The following is a 21,272-nucleotide window of genomic DNA, read 5'->3' on the forward strand; positions in this document are numbered from 1 at the left end:
TCTTTCAAAATTCTATTTGCTCTTTCTACTTTACCATTTGACTTTTGCCAATAAAGTGGAGTACGCACATGGTTCACAGACAAATATCTTAGTAAGACCATCATTTCCTCCGACACCAACTGTACTCTGTTGTCTGTGATCAAAGTGGAGGGAATGCCTTCTTTAGAAAATGTGTCACTTAAAAACAATATAATTGCCTTAGTGTCGATATTGTGTACAATTTATGAGTGATCCAACTCGAGTGGTAGTCTATAAGTACCAGTAGATACAATTCATGTGAACCCTTGACATGTAGGGGCCCCGTGATGTCCAATCCTAGCTTGTCCCATGGTGCTTCAGGAACTTGTACCGGAATGAGAGGAGCCCTCCTTATGGTTCGGGACTTATCACTGAGTCCACATGCATAACACTCTTTGACCTTATCTTCCATTAATTGATCCATTTTAGGGAACCAATACTCGGATCTTAATTTTGCCTTGCATAGACTTCTGCCCATATGTCCTTCATGTGTGAGGTCCACAATATGATTTAACAACCCTACCGGGGGAACAATCTTTCCTGACTTGTACAAGTTTTCCCCAACAATAGATAAATCATCTTTCACATTCCAAAACGGCTGCAAATCCCATGGCAAATCTTTACATTTACTAGGCCATCCTTCAACTACCAGTTTTTTCACCTTTTGAATGACATCATCTTTTTCCATGTTCATGTTCCACAAATCTTTTGGGATGGCTGGTAGTCTTATTTCTAAAACCATGTCCTTTTCCATGGCATCCTCCAAATCACCTTTTACCGGGGCCCTGGATAAAAAATCAGCTACCTTGTTTTGAGGACCAGGAACATGTACCATCCTGAAATTACACCCTTGTAGACCAATGCACCACTTTGCAATCCTAGGTGTCATGTTTTCTACTTTTTTTTGGGCTGAACAAAGACAACAGACGTTTGTGGTCTGTGTGCACTTCAAATGGTATTCCCCATACATAAAAGCTGAAGTGGCTCGCCGCCCAGTAAACCGCCAGTGCCTCTTTTTCCACTGTGGAGTAATTCTGCTCTGACACCGTGAGAGTTCTGGACGCAAACGCCACCACGTTTATCTTTCAGTCTTGCCTTTGAGCTAATGTGGCTCCAAACCCTTTAGCACTAGCATCGGTGAAGATCACTGTGTCCTTTTCCACATTGAACTTCCCTATGAAAGGTGCAGATATGATCGCTTTCTTGATATTCTCTATTGCTGTGATCTGTTCAGTACCCCATTTGAATACCGCATCCTTCTTTACTAGGTCTCTGAGAAGTTGGGAAATCATAGCAAAGTTCTTTATGTATTTCGACATGTACTCTGCCAAACCTAAAAAAGCCTGGATTTCATCTCTGTTTACTGGAATAGGAGCTCTTCTTATTGCGTCCACCAGATCAATCTTAGGTTTTATGCCCTCTTCTGATATTGTATGCCCAAGATAGTCCACTGATGATACCCCTATTTTGCATTTGCTTTTTTTAGTTGTAAACCCCACTTTCCTCAGCTCTTTTAGCATGGTGCGTGCATTGCAGTCATGTTCTTTCTCATTTAAGCCATAAATTAATACATCGTCCTGAAAACACAGAGTTTTGGGGCAATCCTTCAGCACATGCTGCATAGCTCTTTGAAAAGCAGAGGCTGCAGATGCCAGCCCAAACGGCATTCTCAAGAACTTGAAGTTGCCGAATGGGGTGGTAAAGGCAGTCAAGAGCTGGGAATCAGGATGCAACCTGATTTGATAATATGCTGAGGATAAGTCCAGGACACTGAAAAATTTGGCCCCTTGAATTGTACTCAACATTTCATTAATTCTCGGCAATGGGTGTCTGTCAACCTGAATATTTGCATTTAAGGACCTTAAATCTACACAAAGTCTTATGCTCCGCCCCCATCCTTGGTCGTGATAACAATGGGCGCCAACCAAGCTGAGCTTTCGACTTCTTGTATGACACCTTGACTCTTCAACCTTTCGATCTCTAATCTCAGTGGTTCTCTCATCATCAGGGGAACGGAGCGTGTTTTGTGTACTACCGGGATGGAACCCTCCTTAAGGACAATGTTATGCATGTAGTTTTTTAATAAACCCAGCTTATCATTGAAACCATCCGTGAATTCCTCCACCAAATTAGTTCCTATAGCTGGAGGCTCTATCAACATTACTTGTTTGTGATTGTTAGGATCGAGTATAATCCCCAATTCCTTCTGATGCCTCCACCCTAGCAAACTCGAACCCTGTTTGGTTATGTACACTTTGCCAACAGTGTGCCTATCTCTAAATGAAATCCTCATCCTAACCATGCCTTCTAGAGGTATGGGTCCTTTGTTGTAACCAGCTGAAGAGATGTCAGATTTTTCCAACTCTAACATCCCTTCCCCAAATTTCTCTTCAAAATCTTTCTGGTCTATCAATGTGAACAGAGAACAAGAATCAGCATATACCTTAAATTTCTGGCCATCCAACCCAATCTCACAGCTAGGGTATTGTATTTCTTCCTCTGATTCAGATTCTTTAATTTGAAAGATAAAGGTTGTTACCTCCTCCCTCTCTTCCTCGGGATTCTCAACCAAATGCACTTTGGGTCCAAAAACAGTACAAAACCCTGCAAAGTGCCCCTTTTTGTTACATTTCCTGCACATCATATTTCTGGCTGAACACTTCCAATTGTTTGCCAAATGATTAGCACTGCCACACCTATAGCATTACGAACCCTCAACTTTCTTCTAAACTTCCTCTCTGCCTTTAGTTCCTATCTTGCAAACAGCCTCTTCACTAACAATAGTTTTAGAATCATTCTTCTCCCTGAAATTTTCTGACCCTCTCATCTCTCTCATACAATGAGCAGTGTGTTCTAAACCTTTTGCTATGCTGATGGCTTCCTCAAGATCTGGATTACGTGTAAGTAACTCCTCCTGAACCTTCTGATCATTTGTACATCTGACCAGTTGGTCTCTGATCAAAGAATCTGTTAGTGGCCCAAATTCACAGGTAGCTGACATACCTCTTAGAACAGCAATGTACGAAGATACTTTCTCCTCCTTCTTTTGAACTCTTTTGAAAAATGTATGCCTTTCCAAGACCACATTGACCTTCACTTTGAAGTGTGCTTCAAGTTTCTTTAACGTGTATTCATACACATCTACCACCTGTTCTTCTTCTAAAGGCTCATCATCAACTAATCTCCCAGTGATATCCTCAAAGACCTTTCTGCCCTGAATCCCCAAATTGTGCAATAAGATGTGTTGCTTTCTTATGCTTGAGTAGTTTCTTCCCCCAATGGCAATTAAATTCGATTTAAATATACCCTCCCATCTTTTCCACGGAATGTCAGGTTCCCCCAATTCATTCAGGAAAGGAGGTGGCTGATTCATCCCTGAACACGCCATGTGGAAGCAGGAAAGAGGTAAACTGGGGTTTAAAATGTGTGAAGTTGAAAAAACACAAAATCTGAGCAAATCAAACACCCCTTCTACTAATTGTAGGATAAACTCTCACAAAAGGTGAAGAAAGAACATGGTGCACACTTCAAACGGTTAAGTCATACATTAAATTATAGCAATACACCTGTAAATCAGTGTATAATGCTCAGAAGAACTTAGCATTACCCTTACATTTTTATCAACATTAGGAAATCAAACGTTTAAGATTGGTTTATGTGAAAATCTCAAGTCCTGTTTCTATAGCTGACACATGCCGCATGGCCCGCCCCTCAGGATGATAGAGGCGGGAACTCTACCTGAGGTGGAAGCAACACGGAAACTTCTTCACGTCATGTTTCCTGTTCTCACAGAAGATGCCTGAATTGGGCTGCTGAACAACGTTGTTTAGCCTCTAAAGCCCGTTTTGAGCTCTGATACCAGAGCAATGCTTATGAACGCTCACCAAGCGTGTGGTTTCCTGATCCGTTTCCATACAGCGACGGCCAAGAAGATTTCACCGCTGAGAATACCAGACGCTAGGCTTTCCCACCGCACCATGGACTCACGGCGCGGACCAGAGCGCTTTGAGAGCTCCACCCTTCTTAGCCTGTGTGAAGGTAAACTTTACACACGATATTCCCTTAAGACCAGCCGTAGCTCACAGGGGCCACAAAACTTCACTCGATCCTCCGCCGGGGCCACAACACTTAATTTGAACCACCGCCACAGTCTCCTATGCAAAACCTTAGATAGGAGCAGGAACAGACAATTACGATTTCCTTCGCTGCTTTCACGCAGGGGCAACAGAGGCAGATGGTATATTGGAACTCCTCAAAGCAGCGCGCCACTGACAAGTCCAAAATACTATTTTAGGACTCACTCCTCCGATTATCTCCAAGCTCGGGGAACTCACCGTCAACAAGGAGCTCCACCAGACGGTTCAACGAAGACAGGCATCACTTGCTTCAGTGTCCTCAGCTCACAGGAAAATTCACTTTACGCTGTGTGAATAGACTTTATCTTCTTCATCCAAGGGGTCATGTGCCTCAACTGTTCATGAGCACTTAAGCGACCCTGTGCCACCACGATCCGCCTGCAGACAAACTATCACAGGGAAGGATGCGCAGCTGTCCCTGTCACAGCATCCCGTCCTCGTCGCCACAAAGGTGTAGTAATTTGACAATACACCAACAGGTAAGTCACAAGTTCTGTTTATTTTTACAAAGGGAAAAACACACCCCAGCTGCAGGCACTGGGTAAGGCTGAGTATGACAGAACAAACATTCCACAGCAGCCTTCATGTGAACGTTCTAAGGGTGAACCAACTAAGAGAAAAGAGCAGGGGGTTACGAGCGCTGGAGGGGACAGAGGGAAGATTACAACAAGTACCTTGTTGGAAGATTCCAAATGTCCTGCTTTACACTAAATGAGGGTCGGAAAAACTGGAAGTCAGGTAAGTACATTGCAGTTGAGGTGTGTAATTAAAACTAAAAGAACAGCTACTCTCGAGTGAACAAGGATTGGGCAAATCCAGGAAAGCCAGAAGTCAATCCAGGAGTGGAGTAGGATGTAACTCTGACAAACTTTGAACTCTCTCATAGAGACATCTGAGGCAGTAGAAAACCTTTTTGAAAACGATTGTGTTGTTGTAATTTCCTCAATTGCTGATACTTATATATGCTTGAGCAAGTAATGAGGAACAGGATCCCTAAATAGGGATGCACGGATAGAGCACATTACGCTCCATTAACGACCATGCAAAAATGCCTGCCAATCCAAAGATGGAGGTACGTACGGTGATGCTGCGCCGGATGGCTCCTGCCATCACCGTGCTTGAAGGCGTTTCTACCAGCAGGAACACGTCACAGAAGAGCAACGAAGATATGGCCGGACAGCTGGAAACAAGTAAGGATGAGCGCACTGTGCGTGTGCGCTGTGCACTTATGCAAAATTCAAAATGTAAGACAGTGGTTAAATTGCCACAGCAAAGCCACACACAGCAGTAATGAGTGGCATAAACTGCAAAGTACCTAAAAAATAATGATCGCAAAGGCATGAATACTCAAACAAACATACACGCTCACCAGGGGTGCCGGTCACATGACTCCTGTCAGACCAACAACAAGGCATCGCCCAGGGAACTGTTCAGGAGCACACAGCCCGCCGAGCGCTCACAACAGGGAACAATTGAGTAACATGAGGTCACACAGTTGGATAAGTGGCCTCTCAGCAGAATGGAAAGGCACTCATAGATAGGTGTATACATGTTCCAAAATAGTGTCTTGAATTCAGGGTGGAAGCAGTTGTCATGAATAGTCTATATATCCGCCAAACCAGCTGAAATAATGACACAAGGTCTAAATCAAGTCCCAAAGAAACAGTACACTGCAGCTCAAATAGCAATTAAAACAGGCACAGCAAGGGCTGGAAAATGAGTGTTGGGTCCCTGCAAGTAGAATCCAAGAGTGTGGCATGTAGAAAATGTAGCATAAAATGGTTGGCAGCAGTAGAGGAAAATACTTTCCCAAAGTAACAGTACAGGCAGCAAGGCAGGAAAAGTTCATTCAAAGCAGGAGAGCAGCAGAAGGAGTCAGGACGATACGGTCTCCTGGGAAATTGCACTTTGAAGACACTGTCCCAAAATGACAGGACGGGGACAACTGTCCCAAAGGAGATGGAAAGGTCGGGAAGTAAAGCAGGAACTGGAACATTACTGTAGAAACTGACACCGTTGGGTTGTGGGCGACCAATGGAGTGGTCACTGGTGGGGCCCTGGGAGCAGGATTCATCAAGTTCATCTTCAATTTCTTCAATTTAAATACACTTACTTCAAGCTTGACAGGTTTCAATCCAATAAGGTGGCGCACGTGGGTTCTTCCTTCTTTAATCATCACCAAAATATGTTGTAAATAGATAAAACCATTCCACGTAGTTCCTTTATGAAGATTTATTCAATTCAATTCGATTCATAATCTTTATTTCGGTACATTTAGTACCATAAAAGAAAACATCATAAAACACATACATATACGTTAAGACATGGTCATTAAAGTTAAGTAGTACCAAAACAGGGTAGGAAAGAGATTCGACAAAAAACTCTGGAACAATTACGGCGGCAGTTATCATTACATTTAAAAACATTTTAAATACATATACGTTAAAAAGGCATATACACAATTTAAAATAAAATTAATTAAAATAATAAGCATGGAGCAGCTCATAAATTCCTAAGTAAAAAGTGTATGATTAAAATTTCAGACCCAATTTAATTCTTATAAAATTTACAGCTAACAGGAATCTACTGATGCCATAATTAATGACCTGGCTGGTGTCTGTCTTTAAGATCCTTCCTGCATCTTTGTAATATCTTAGACCCATATTTAAGCAAAGAGATCTGATCCATCTTTTTCTGGGTGCCGTATAAGCAGAGCAAAAGAATAATACATGAAAATCATCTTCCCTGGCTTTATCGGAACATAAAGTACACACATCGTTACCATTGTTTTCCCACTTTGCTAGACTTACATTTATCCTTAGGATACCATATCTGTATTTCATATAGAGTGTCTTAGCAATCGGTGGATATACCTCATCAAGAAAATTTTCGTAATACGCTACATCCTTGAACATAAGGAAATTAGTCGTACACTCTTCCATTCATCACATTCTGCTCCAGATATGCACAGAACGAAGATTTCAGTATCTTCTTCGAGATTCGAGATAAGCTATGTGGGTCATCCCAGAAATGTGCTAAGCCAATCTTGATCAACCAAAGTCTGACATGTCTAAGCCATAAAATATTGTTACAACAATCTAAATCCATTATTTCTTTCAGACCATCTCAATAAATTAACAGCTCAGGGGTCGACCAAAGTCTAACCCAGAGCATTAGAGGTCTCAAGATTGCATGGTGGTCAGTACGTTTATATTAAGATCTAAAATAAGAGGTATTAATGGTGTACTGACTGGTAGTTTTAGCAATGCTCTATAAAATGTATTGTCCCCAGTTTCAAATGCTTTTTTACACGTAGGTCCACAAAATTCTGCCCCGTACAGTGCGGCTGATTGCGTTTGACTTTAAAGACCTCCAAGGCTGGCGAGACAGCTTTGCTAAGACTATTTCCATGCCTTTTCATAATAGGTAACATATTTTCCTTAAGTATTATTTTGTTTTTTTCTATCTGTGTTTTCTATGATAAGTTGGATTCCGAAGAAACACCCAGATAGCTAAAATTCTTAACATGTTCTAATTTATGGCCATTTAGGGTCAAATTATTCTTAACATTTTTATGAGGGTTTATAGCCATATACTTCGTTTTCTTAGCATTGATTTCAAGGCCCTTTTTGCTACAGTATGTCTGAAATGTATTTAATAGAATCTGAAGGCCCCTGGGTGTTTGGAATATAAGTATAGTGTCGTCAGCAAAAAGTAGGGCTGGCACTCTTTCTCCCACCAGCTTTGGAGAGTCATTACTGCAATTATCCAAAGAAGCTGGTATGTCATTGACAAACAGTGAAAACAATGTAGGGGCCAGCACACATCCTTGACGAACCCCTCTCTTAATCGGTATTGATCTAGTCAACTCCCCCTTCGGACCCCACCTAAACTTGGCGTAGTTATTTACATGTAACTTTATAATCTGCTCTAAAAGGTTTGCTGGTAGGCCTTGATGTCTGAAAGTCTCCCAAAGCAATTTTCGGGGAATTAGATCAAACGCAGCAGGAAGGTCTACAAAGGCTACATACAAATGACCCTTTCTTAAAGTGACATACTTCCAACATAGGCAGCAAAACCTGAGGACCTGATCAATAGTGTTTATTTTGGCTCTAAACCCTGCTTGAAACTTTGTGAGCACTGCTTCTTCATCCATCCAAACATTTATACGATTTAAAATATGCCTTGCAGAAATCTTCCGTAAGATATCAATTAAACTAATAGGACGATAATTTGCCGGATCGCTCCTATCACCCTTTTTAAAAATTGTAATGATTTCCGCCCCCCGCCATGTTTCCGGAATTTCTTCACCTACAGATACAGCATTGCATAAGCAATTTATATAGGGGCCCCAAATACCAATATCATGTTTAAATAAATCTCCGGGAATTTTATCTAATCCAGGGGCCTTCCCATTTTTTACTTGATTGATAGCTAATTCAGTTTCCTTTAAATGAAAGTCTAATTTATCCTCACTTGGAATCATAAATAACTCAGCCTCTGGAGAGGCCCTATCCTCCTCGGGCACATCATATAACCTAGAAAATAATCGATCCAGGTAGTCTCATCAAGAAAGACTTCCCTCAATGCTTTTTCTTTTTTATTCCCTTTGGCCACTATTTTCCAGAAGGACACTTGATCCCTATTTTTGGCAGCGATTAACATATTGGACCAGATCTCTTCGTCCCATGATACTTTTGCCTTTTCTTGTACCTTCCTATAATTAAATCTTGCTTCTCTAGCTGCCGACATATTATCATTTTTTAAAGCATGAACTAGATTAGCCTTTGTGGTACGGCAGTCCTCATTATACCAGGATTTCCCTACCAACTGGGGATTACTATCTCTACCAGACCTCTTTGGCTTTTTAGTTACCAGCGGGATAAGTTCTTCAAAACACCCCTTATGTAGATCTAGCAGAGTGTTTTCCCCATCTCGGGCAACTTGGTATAAACCAAAGGTTTTAGCAAAAGTACTATGAATGTTTGCCAGCAATTCATCATGCTCCAGAACATACGCCCATTTAACTGAGCGGCGATAAGTAATAACTATAATATCATCTGGATTAGTTAGAATTGTACTATCACTATTAGCTGCACTATGCACCAAACTGCTGTAGAAAGAGAGCTCTAACGGGCGATGATCACTTTCTATTCTTGGTCTGATTTCCATGTCTACTGCATACGCCCAAATATCCACAGATAACATAATATAATCAATTTTACTCCGACACTTGCTTCTAAAAAAGTTTGGGGCCTTTGGACTATCAGATGGTAAACGTCCGTTACATGCTCTCAAACCATGGCCAGATATAACCTTCATAATTTGAAGAGCAAGGGTGGTACATGATACCTTACCAGTACTATTTATATCGGGTATCTTATTGGCGCTGTCTTCGTCTTCAAAAATAGTATCAAGCCCTATAATAGGTTCATAATTACAATTGAAATCACCACCTAATACTGTACTTGTTCCCGTATCTAGTGCGTTCAAAAGTAAATCTAATTTTCCTATTATAGGTGACTCCATGTGTGGAGCGCACGGTCTGTTATAGATGTTATATAAATGTAGAACCCTTTTATCTTTAGTAACAATTTTGATTCCTAAAGGAGTCAATGCTTAGTTGTTTAATACTGATGTTAATAGTCACCTTTACCCAAATTACAAGACCATCAGAGGCCCTTCCTTTCACAGATGGAATGGCAGCTATTTGAAAAGTTTTGTACCCAGCCCTATGTACAGTCTTTATGGCCCAAGTCTCCTGGAGGATACAAATATCACTTGTTTCGATATAATTATTCCATTCAGGGTCGCTAACATTCCTACCAAGGCCCACTATATTCCAAGATATCATTTTTAATTCTGCAATTTGTTTGGGACCTGTAACTCTCAGGGGCACATCTCTCTTCGTTATTATTGTGTCATTTGCTCCCCTAGCTAGCATGATCTCACTTGTTGCTCTTACTAATGGAATTTGGTAAACAGTTTCACATACACTTTGTTCAACTCCAACTATCAATTCTTCACAATGAACATTTTTCCTCTCTGGATTATACTCCACTAATCCCTCCTGCAGTTTTATCACATTTTCATTTGTTACTGGCAGTCAGTCAACAGCCTCCAACAGGATAGTTCTTGGAATCTGTTAAGGATTTCGGGGAAAAAATTTCTAGGGGTATGAATTAGTCCTTCTGCAGCAGGTTTGTAGAAATAACCCAACGCAGAGCATATATGTTTGTACTTTGGGATGGCTTCTCCTCATGCGCTTTCAAAAGCCTATGAACAGTACGAGGATACCTGAAATTTACAACAATAATGTCACCTTGTATGACTTTTGATGAATCACCCACCCATCCCACCCTACGTACCATTAATATTTCATTTGACTTGCGGGAGTCAAACGTTTGATACTTGGAAAGCCAATTAACAACTTTATTCCTAAGGTTTTCCCAAGATTCCTTCTGGTCCCTATTTAGGACTGGAACACCCGCTAATACTAATACATAGGGACATGCAGCTGGAGGTAATTTCAAATTGTCTAGATTGGGAGTCAGGTCCGTCGCCTTCGGGCTATACGTAATTACATCTGCACTATTGTTGGCCACATGGTCGATTATATTATTGGATCGAACTGGAATATGAATCTGGGGCCCACTAACCCCCGGTCCCTCTAAATGTCTCCCTACCACAGTGTGGTTTACTGATGAGAGTCTGGATTGATTTGGGGGTTGGACTTCTTTTACTTTCTCAATTTCCTTATGTGCAGACCTCAGATCTGATAATAAACGAGCTCCCTCCTCTATTGTTCTATTACCATCTGCAATAACTGCACATAATTTGGCAATGGTAAGATCAAACTGAGTGATTTTGCTATCTAGAGCCTTCATTTTTATATTCAAACATTCCTCTCTGTGGGTCTGTATAGCACCTAAGGCATTATTAAAAGTGTCCACAACTGTACGGTCATCTCCTCCCTCTACTTCGCTCTGTTTGCCTCGATTTGAGCAAGGATCAGCGTCTGTTTGTACTCCAATTGTCCTGCATAAGATCTCGTCATTTTCTTGCACTTTTGCATCCCCTTTATTATTTCTTATTTTGGACCCAGGCTTCCCTTTCTTTTCACCCGTATTTTTCTCCTTTCGTAATTTCTTTAGTCTCTCGTCCGGTGCTCCTACTGTTTTTTGGACCCGTGATCTTGTAAATATCCCAGCAATCCCCAATTCATCAGATCTTTGTAAGTCCTCTTTAAGTTGTGGTACTTCTACCACTAAATCATTTGTAATGGCTGGGGCAGTTTGGACACAACTATCCTCATTCTGATGCGAGACAGTGGCCGTTGATGAAGTAGCAGATTGCCTATACATGGAAAGACTGGAAGGATCCAATGATAACCTTCTATGGGCCAATTCAATTTCTTGGCTTAATACGGATTCAGCTCTAGTTAGGAAATCATCAAGAGTCCCAGCAGCGCCCTTCTTTTTACTCATACTGGAAAGTTAAGGGGGCTCAGGATTATAAGTGGCAGCCACTCCAATCACCTTGGTAACTTCAACACTTGCTGCGAGTATTATAACAAAACATCATTCAAACAGTACCTTGCTTTCTTGAGGGCCAAGAGGGGTGGCCCAGCCCAGACTCCTCCTGCCCCAGACGGCCGCAGACGGCCCCGCCCTTGTCCCGGCGCGACCCGCTCGCTTTTTGAGCGCCTCCTGGCGCTTCCCCCCCGCGCTGGTGTCAAACGTGCCGCAAGTGCTGCCGGGCAGTGTAGTTCGACCCCGGGCAGCAGCGGCACTGATGGTGTGGGCGGCGGTTGTAGTAGGGCCCCAGGCAATCCTGGCGTTGTGTGGCCCAAAGGAAAAACGGTATGAGAAAGGCAGGGTAGTAGTTAATTAATGAGCCTCAACTCCACTCCTTCTCCACTCCTATTCACGGCTCCTGCAGTGCACTTCTGTAAGCTCCCTCGCAGATTTCGGACTCAGACTAGGTCCAACGTCTTTCACGACTCTCGCAGATCTGCCGCGACTCTCGCTGGTCTCACGGGTCTCCCTCCGACTCTCCCGGATCTCCCACGGCTCTCCCGTGCCTGCCGCGAACCCTCGCTGGTCTTGTGGGTCTCCCGCGGCTCTCCTGGGTCTCCCGCGGCTCTCCTGGGCCTGCAGCAGCTCTCCCTGCTCTTGTGGGTCTCCTGCGGCTCTCCTGGGCCTGCCGCGGCTCTCCCTGCTCTTGTGGTTCTCCCGCGGCTCTCCTGGGCCTGCCGCGGCTCTCCCTGCTCTTGCGGGCCTTCAGCTGCTCCCGTGACTCTCTCTAGTCTCGCGGCTCTCCCCCAACTCTCCTGTGTCTCTCGAGGCTCCTCCAGACCCTCCTACTTCCCTCCTGTCCTTCCGCGCAGAGTCACGGACACCACATTCCAATGTAAAACTCAATTACAGAGAGACAGAAGATTCCCTGCACAGTAATGTCCTAAGCGCACCACAAATGCAAATCACAATTACTCATTCAGCAGGCACTTCGCTGAAGGGGCAATAGTGTCTTGAACCCTGAAGTTAATGTCCGAGGAGAGTGTTGTAAATAGGTAGGACGGGGAACATAGTTTACAATGCGGTGTTTACTCCGCACTACCTTAACAACTCTGCCATTACAACGCAAGTCGTTACTACGACTTGCGCTGGATGGCGCTGTTGGTTAAGGAATATTGTAATTTTATATTCCAACACCTTCCCTACTGTTACGTGGACTGGTGTTGGAATATAAAATTATAATATTCCACAATCCGCGCCCTCCAACGTAAGTCGTTGTAACGACTTGCGTTGTAATGGCAGCATTGTCAAGTACCGCGATCTAAAAGATCACGTTGTACTGACATACATCCGGTAGGACCATTCCACATAGTTCCTTTATTAAGATGTATTCCAAGTAAGAAGTTTTACAGAAGAGCCCCACCTGGAGCAGCCTCCTTGACGCTCAGCCCTTACTCCAACTGACACTCTCCCTCATCCAAAATTCCATAACCAGCTCTCACACCAACATTCCACTCCACAAACACACAGGCTGAGAAGCAGGTATAACAGAAAGTCCATTGCTTTATTTTATTAGCAAAGTTACTTAAAACCATTTCCTCAAGGTACAGCATTACAATTTGTAAAAAAATGATAAAATATTGATAAAATAAATTGTTAGCCATTTTCATTACGAATTGGGATTTTTAGTTCAGTTTTGCACGAGTTTAGAGTAGTAGTTGTCAATGGAGAGCACGTTTCCCCTGCAGATTGGTTTAGTGTTGTTATACTGTACTGTATCTGAGAGGGGTAAAGGGTGGCGTAAGTTCAATGATTTCATCAAAGAAGCTTCAGATTTGCTGGTTTGTTTTGGCTAGCCGCCCCTCCCACAGTGAGCTGGCAAAATTTGGGCCACCAGTGTCAAGCGTTTTACCAATCAACAATTCAGCTGTGGGTCCTCTGGAGTGAAGCAGGTAAATGTCTTGCCTCCGTGTCCGCATCCCTCTTTGATTGAAGTGACGTTTTAGTAGTTGTTTCCATTCCTTCAAAAAATCTTTGCAGGTGCATAAGAGGATTGAGCAGACAGAATTCAGAGCGCGGTGAAGTGCGATGCTGTGCTGAGTTAAACGGAGGAGTCGGCTTGTAAACAGGAACATTCTGGCAAACAATTTGGAAGCTGAAGAGGTGGCCAATAAGGAGCGGGAAGGTGAGCGTCATGAGGAACTCGGAAGAAAGCAAAGTGAGACGACTTGGGAGGCGCAGTCTTTTATAGCCAATGGAAAGAGCCATTGAGAAGCACATTGTTAACAGGAAGGGCCCACGTGATCCTGGAGGCTGTCAGTATATGTGATGTTACCATGGAGATGCCATAACAATGCCGAAGCCCATGAATCTAAGTGTGCGCGGCATTAATAAACAAGCATTGGTAACCTTGCCAAACAAAGTTGTGGTAAAGACAACACCAAACATCAGGAAATAAACAAACATTGGTATTTGTACAAAGCAAGCATGGGTAAAAACTATACCAATGTGTTAACCCTACCCTGTTTCCTTGTTTTTCTGTTACTAGGAGAAGACTACTGTCTGACTAACATGGGTCCCTAAGGGATGATGGCAAACCACACATGATATGGTGTGGCGCTTCCTGACACTGGCAGTGTGAAGACTAAGAACATTGGGTAATGGATAGCTGAGGTGTAATGTTCAGATCTTCAGTTATTTATAGATCTTCAGTAAACGTTTCTAGGAACACTCAGTGGATATTGGAAGGATTACTAACTTCTATATTTTAGTCAAATGTAGTGCAGGTAGTTAGTTCTCCATTCAATATTCACATACGGCCATTTCGCGTTTTGTTCCTTGAACTCCAGGAGATCTCTCTCCAAGTTTTATTATCTTCAAGGTTTTTTGAGTAACAGTGTAGGATGTACCCATCAGACTCGACTGTTAGGGATCTAGTAGAGTGCAATATGTTCAGTGTACCATGTGCCTTTCTTTCTAGCCGGTTCTTGAAAGTTTACCACACTACTCTAGGCCAAGTGTTCACCAGAAACTCCAACAGCTCCACATTATAGGTAATATTTTATTCTGGTATGATCCTTCAATACATGAATAACTGCACATTGAGACCTCCAGGCTTGATTTAAGTTGAGAATGGGAGGTCATTGTTGAACAAATCTTCTATATTTCCTGCTCCTATTGTTGTACGTGGGGAACCTTTCTTTTTCTTTGGCCATTTACAGTACTCCTGGCTTACTGTTGAATTTTAGGAGTAATTAAAAAACAATCCTGGTTTACTCCTAGATTTCAGGATGCCCATAGGGTTGACACAACAGCAACAAAGGGCTACCCCAGGAGCATCTGTAATAGAAAAAAAAATGGGGAGTCACACACACTTCCAGTCAAGACTATTTTTTGTTGCTTTGGGTCTCTGGGGGAATGTGGGCATCAGGGGTATTTCATTCTCACTATGGGAGCACCCTATGCGTGTCCATCCAGGCCAGGCCCCGAGGGGGACCAGCCTTCTTTCTTGGGTTTCTCCGTGCCAAATTTGAAAGCTTTTTGGGCATTTTGCTCCTGGTCACTAGCTCCAGCGACCAGGAGGAATTTCTCAAGGCCTACTCGCCTCTAAATGTTTGTGTTTCATAGAGATCTGGATTTCACGGGCCCCTTTCTATCAGTTGAGCTCGGCCTACTTACTTGAGGTTATGCAGAAGCTGGGGTTGAGGGTGGGATGGGTGAAGTGGGTAAGACTGTTGTATACCCACCCCACGGCACAGGTTAAGACGGGCAAGAATATCTCCCCGCAGTTTGTGATAACATGCAGCACCCGCCAAGGATGCCTTCTATCTCCGCTCCTGTTCGCTTTGGCGATAGAACCCTTAGCCATGCTATTTTGCCAGGGAGGAGATGGCCTGGGACTGACGATGAACTGGAGAAACCATATCATCTCTTTATACACGGACGATCTACTGATCTATTCGGGCAATGCCGAGAGAGGAGGGACTGACGATGAACTGGAGAAACCATATCATCTCTTTATACACGGACGATCTACTGATCTATTTGGGCAATGCCGAGAGAGGAGCAGAAACGGCTTTCGGGGTCCTGAATGCTTTCGGGACGCTGTCGGTCCTGTGGGTCAACAGGAGTAAAATATACCTGTTTCCAGTGGCCGAACTCTTGCCCAGACCACAGGAGCTCTCTGTTGCCTTCAACTGGGCCTCCAACACATTTAAATACATGGGTATTCAAATCTTCCACTCACTGGATGATTTGAAGGAGGGCAATTTAGATAGAGCTCTCTGATTTCTCCAATCCAATGTTACTTTCAGGAGCTCTCTGTGGCTTCCTATAATGGCAAGAGTCTCCCTGAATATGATGATCATGCTACCCCATCTCTTATATTTCATTGCTAACCTACCAGTGCTAAGGCCTGCGGGTTGGTTTCGCCCATTAGATGCCCTAGTGCAAGATCTTATCTGGGGGATGGGAGACGGAGAGTGTCATTACAAATCCTACAGCGCCCCATGAGGGAGAAGGAACTGGGAGTACCAGTCTTTGAATTTAACCAACTGGCTGCAGTTTGTGGCTCAGTGTTTGGAGGGAGTAAATCAAAAGGGAACTTTTCTGATGGAGCCAAACCAGCACCCAAGCCACCTGCTAGCAAAACTCCTAAATCAGACAACTAAGGTCCAATATAACTCAGCGCTGCACATCAGGGCCCTGTAGTGCTAGAAAAGCTGTGTGACAAAATTACCAGGCACCACAAGATACTCCCCGTAACTACCACTGGTTGAGCTGCCATACGGGGAGACTCAGTCGATCCTTGGGGCTGAGCAATTGACATCCAGGATGGAGGCCGGGGTTGAGATGGTGAGAGGCTGCTAACAGGACAAAATCTTACTCCCTTTTGCAGAGCTGGTTGACGGGCGTGGACTCTCGCTGGGGCAGTTCCTCACATATGAGGTGTTGGTGCGAACGTTTGAGTGACTGTGGGGTGCGGGCAGCGAAGAGCCGGAAACCCATGCAGTGCTGCACTACCTGGTCACAGTAAACCAGCGGGCCACCAAAGTAAATGGGTTTACGCTTCACTAATAGAGGTTTCTTTGGCCCCACTGTCGAAGCTGAGGGGTAAATTGGAGAGACTCCTAGGCAGAGAACTCACTGACGCCGAATGGAGAAGAGTGTTAAAATCACCTAAGAAAATCTCTCGTAATACTCAACTAAAATATATACAATTAAATTTCATCCATATGTCCTACATTCCCCCTCACTGTCTTTTTGCTGCCTTGGGAGGATAGCCTAGAGGCTGCCAAAGATGCACCCAGTTAGATGCAGACATCCTCCACATAGCATGAGGTTGTGAGAAACTACACAACTTTTGGCAAGCAGTGGTGCCCAAGATTAATGCCACGCTGGTACCTGCCCTCAATTTAACAGTAGAGGTGTGCTTGCTTGGACTATTTCTCCGATCACCTAAATGTGAAGTGGGGAATAGGTTTATAGATTTGGCCTTTGGCGATGGCCAGGAGACGACTTGTGGTGACATGGTAGATGACTACAGGGCCACAGATTAACACTTGGACCCAAGAGGTGACTAAATAGGCGGGATGTGAGGGTAGAGCAGTCTATACAGAAGAGTTAAAGGGTCTACACCAGCATCCAATTTCAGACCTCTGTAAAGATGCTTTATTTCCTTCCGTACACCCGAGTGATTCCAATTGTGCGGATGACAATAGTGGGACCTCCACGGACTGAGGTATTGAGAAAAATGGGGACAGAACTGGGCGGACCACGGTAGTATTGAAGGGCGACTGCAATTTCCTCCTCGCTCCCCCCCATGTAACATGAAATGGAGCACACAATTTCATTAGGCGCGGCCACAGATCGGGCCCGCCTTGACGTAAAACTGCTCCACAATGTTCATCACCTATAAAACACCTCTCGAATACCTCTTTGCACCCCTAGCCTTAAATCAAGATCTCATCGGCTCGGCAGAAGGGGAGGAGGTACTGGCTCTAAACAGAATGTGCAACATACCTTCACAAAGTTCCCCAATAGATAGGAAAAAACATCGCAATAGTCGCTTTCTCAGCGATTTAGAACACCAAAACCTTTGGGCATTGAATGGAAGATTTCCGGCAGACTCTCCCACAGTAAATTCCTTTTACTCCACCACAACGAGCTCCATTCTGGACTGCACCTTCACTAGCCTCACGCTGTTTCCTTACATCACTGACTTCATAATGGGCGATATGGGTGACAGCGATCACCATCCCCAGGAATTTCATATAATAGCAAACATGCCAACCTTAATAAAGCCAGATACAAATATGTAGATGATCCATTCCTTGAATCAAAAAAGGATTAAATGCACAATTGCCAACACGAACCTCCAGGCCGAAGCAGCACTTCAACATTTCGATATTCAATCATCGACTACAGCCGGCCACATTACTTATCGGGCGCACTTTACTGCTATACTGCTAAAAAAGCTTGCAGCTACTTCCCTCTCAAAAGACAACCTTCGCAGAGAGGGCAGCAAAAATAATCTAAAAAAAGAACAAAGAGTACAACTAAGGAAACTTAAAAGATCAGTAAACGCGACGCTACGTAAGTTGAGGAAAGTCTCTGGAAACATCAGCTTCCAAGCATTGCTGTAACATCAAAGGGCAGCGCTCAAACGACTAAAATGGAATATCAAGAGAGATGGTGAAAATGAAGTTTGGGCTAAACTCTTATAGGACATTCACAATAACAACAGTGCCCGCTTCAGGGAAACAGTTATGGGGATCATGCGCCTGCAATCCAAAGAAATTGGGTCTCATATCTCTGAAGAGACCTGGCTAAAATATCCCTCTAGCCATTTCAATGACTTCACAGAACATTCAGGAGACCAAATGGGGATTAGCGGGTTTCCAGAGAGAAACCGGGAAACGTGCATGCAAGAAAAACGGAAACAGGCCTATTCAGGCATAAACACCTTTCTCACAGAGCCATCGATGAGCCAGCAGTTAGACTTAATCAAAAAACAGATAGCTAAAGGCAGGAAAGAAGGCGCCCCAGGACCAAAAGGCATTCCACCCGCCCTCTGCAAAGAACAAATAGTGGGCGGACATCATGCAACCTTTATTCTTGGAAATTAGATCGGTGAATAGAATTCCAGAACCCTGGAGGGGTTCAACGATTGTTCCAATATACGAAAAAGAAGACAAGGTGAATCCAAACAACTACCGCCTAGTAGCACTTATTGACAATGAGGCCAGAGGACTAGAGGAGCTTACACTTTGGGCAGAGTCAAACCTCATAATACCATTGAATCAGACAGGTTTTTGGAAAATGACTGGAACATCAACAAACATTCCCACCATTTCATTAATAATCGACGCAGCAAAATCATCTAAGATCCCCTTACATCTGTGTTACATCGATTTCTGCACCGCATTCAATAATATCAAGAGAGGCAGACTATGGGGGAAAATGGCGCAATATGGCTTACCACAGCCGACACTAAACATGCTGATGCTCCTCCACAAGAACACCTGGGTGCAGGTGAAACTAGGAAGTGGCACTCACCTGTCCTCCAAAGTACCAACTACTAAAGGACTGAAACAAGGTTGCGTGCTCGTGCCAACGTTGTTTAATCTTTTTATGGCGGACTTACCCAAAGCACTTGATGCCTGCAACTCCCACTCACCAAGGGTAGGCGGGAAAATTCTCACCAACCTTATGTATGCAGATGACGTAGTCCTACTTAGTCATACCTACATTGGACTCCAATAACTATTGACCGCAATGCAGAAATACGCCACGGAAAACAACTTAAAAATAATCCTCAACAAAACACGAACAATGCCAATAAACAACAACAAAAAACAACAGAAGACTTAGGGCCCGATGTAGGTAAATCCCATTTACCGATTTTGAAATACCGAATCCTACCGATTCGGTATTCAAAAATCGGTAAATGGGATGTAGGTCCCAACATCTGGATTCGTTACCGAATCCTTAACAATTCTTTAATTACCGATTCGGTAAATACCGAATCGGTAATGCCCATTCATTCCTATGGGCTTTGAAGCCCATAGGAATGATTAGGCATTACCGATTCGGTATTTACCGAATCGGTAATTAAAGAATTCACAAGGGTGCAGGGGGTGTCACTTTGACACCCTCTAGCACCCCCAAAACGGGCATGTGTGCAATGTGGCACACAGACATGCCCTAAGGGCACGTCTGTCTGTCACATGGCACATGTGTACATGCACAGATGTGCATGTACACAGGAATCGTTTTTTTACCATGGATTTGTATTCCATGGTAAAATACCGATTCTGTAGGCCATGTGCTGATGGAACGTTGGCTACCTACATTGCATTTTCGGTAGTTCTACCGAATCGTCATCATTACCGAATCGGTAAATATTACCGATTGGGTAACTTTACCGATTCGGAAATGATAACGATTCGGTAAAATTACCGAAAATGTGCCCCTACATCTCGATAGCCCTTTACCGATCGGAAACGGCCGAAAATCGGTATTTTCGGCCGATTCCGACCGGTAAAGGGCTACCTACATCGGGCCCTTAGTTTCTTGGAGGCACAAAAATAGATCCAGCTTGTGAGTACAAATATCTGGGAGTCACATTTGATAAAGAAGGTTCTTTTGTGCACCAGAAGCAGGAAATAAGAAGGAGAGGCTTACTGATCGCCATGACGATGAAAAATCTGGCAACCCAACTGATGGGTCCGACTATGACCCCGTTTCTGAAGGTAATTCAGTCCAAACTGCTTCCTTCGATCACCTACGGCAGCGAGGCAATGCGGGGAATAGATTCTTAAGACCTGGACAGCACACAGGTCTAAGCCTACAGAATAATGTTCTCCCTCCCACGCTACATATCTCCAGCTCAAATAAGACTGGAGTTCGGCTTGCAAAAACAAGACTTAGCCAGGTACGGGGCATATATCATATGTTGGCGCAAACTAAGATGCGCCACTACAAACCCACTAAACTATCTGTTATGGCGCGACATACAATGCAGGGATGTTTCCGAAGCAAGAAATTACCTTTAGCTAGCCTTGAAAGTCACTAAACTCTCAGAGCTCTGGGACGTACAACTTGGTCATAGCAATTTCCAAAAACTAGTTTGGAAAAATGTAAAACTACTCTCTCTATTGGATGACAAGGCATCATTCTCAAAAAGAGCCCATGCATGGATGACCCTAAACTCCTATAAATCATTAACTCCACAAATATACTTTAACACGGGTTACCCCATTTACAGGGCACCTACCACCATGGCAGAGGAAAGACGGAAAAGAAACATACAGGCTATGTAAATCCAACAACGGTGACATCCTTTACGTTATCTGCTCATGTGAAGAGCTGCAGTATGCACGACAACTGCTCCTTAAAGACCAATTCAAGCAAAAAGGGATTTGCACCAGAAGGCAAGCGGTGCTCGCCCGCCTGAATCCGTCAAATACCAAATTAAATTGCAGATTTGTGAAATTTCTGACTGTGGTCGAACAGAGAATGCCTAAAATGGCGGGAAACGCTACAGAGCCAGGCTGACTTGTAGATGGACAATAGGACCTAATAACATCATATCAAACAT

Source organism: Lissotriton helveticus, chromosome 8 (assembly GCF_964261635.1).
Source record: "Lissotriton helveticus chromosome 8, aLisHel1.1, whole genome shotgun sequence".
Lineage (NCBI taxonomy): Eukaryota > Metazoa > Chordata > Amphibia > Caudata > Salamandridae > Lissotriton > Lissotriton helveticus.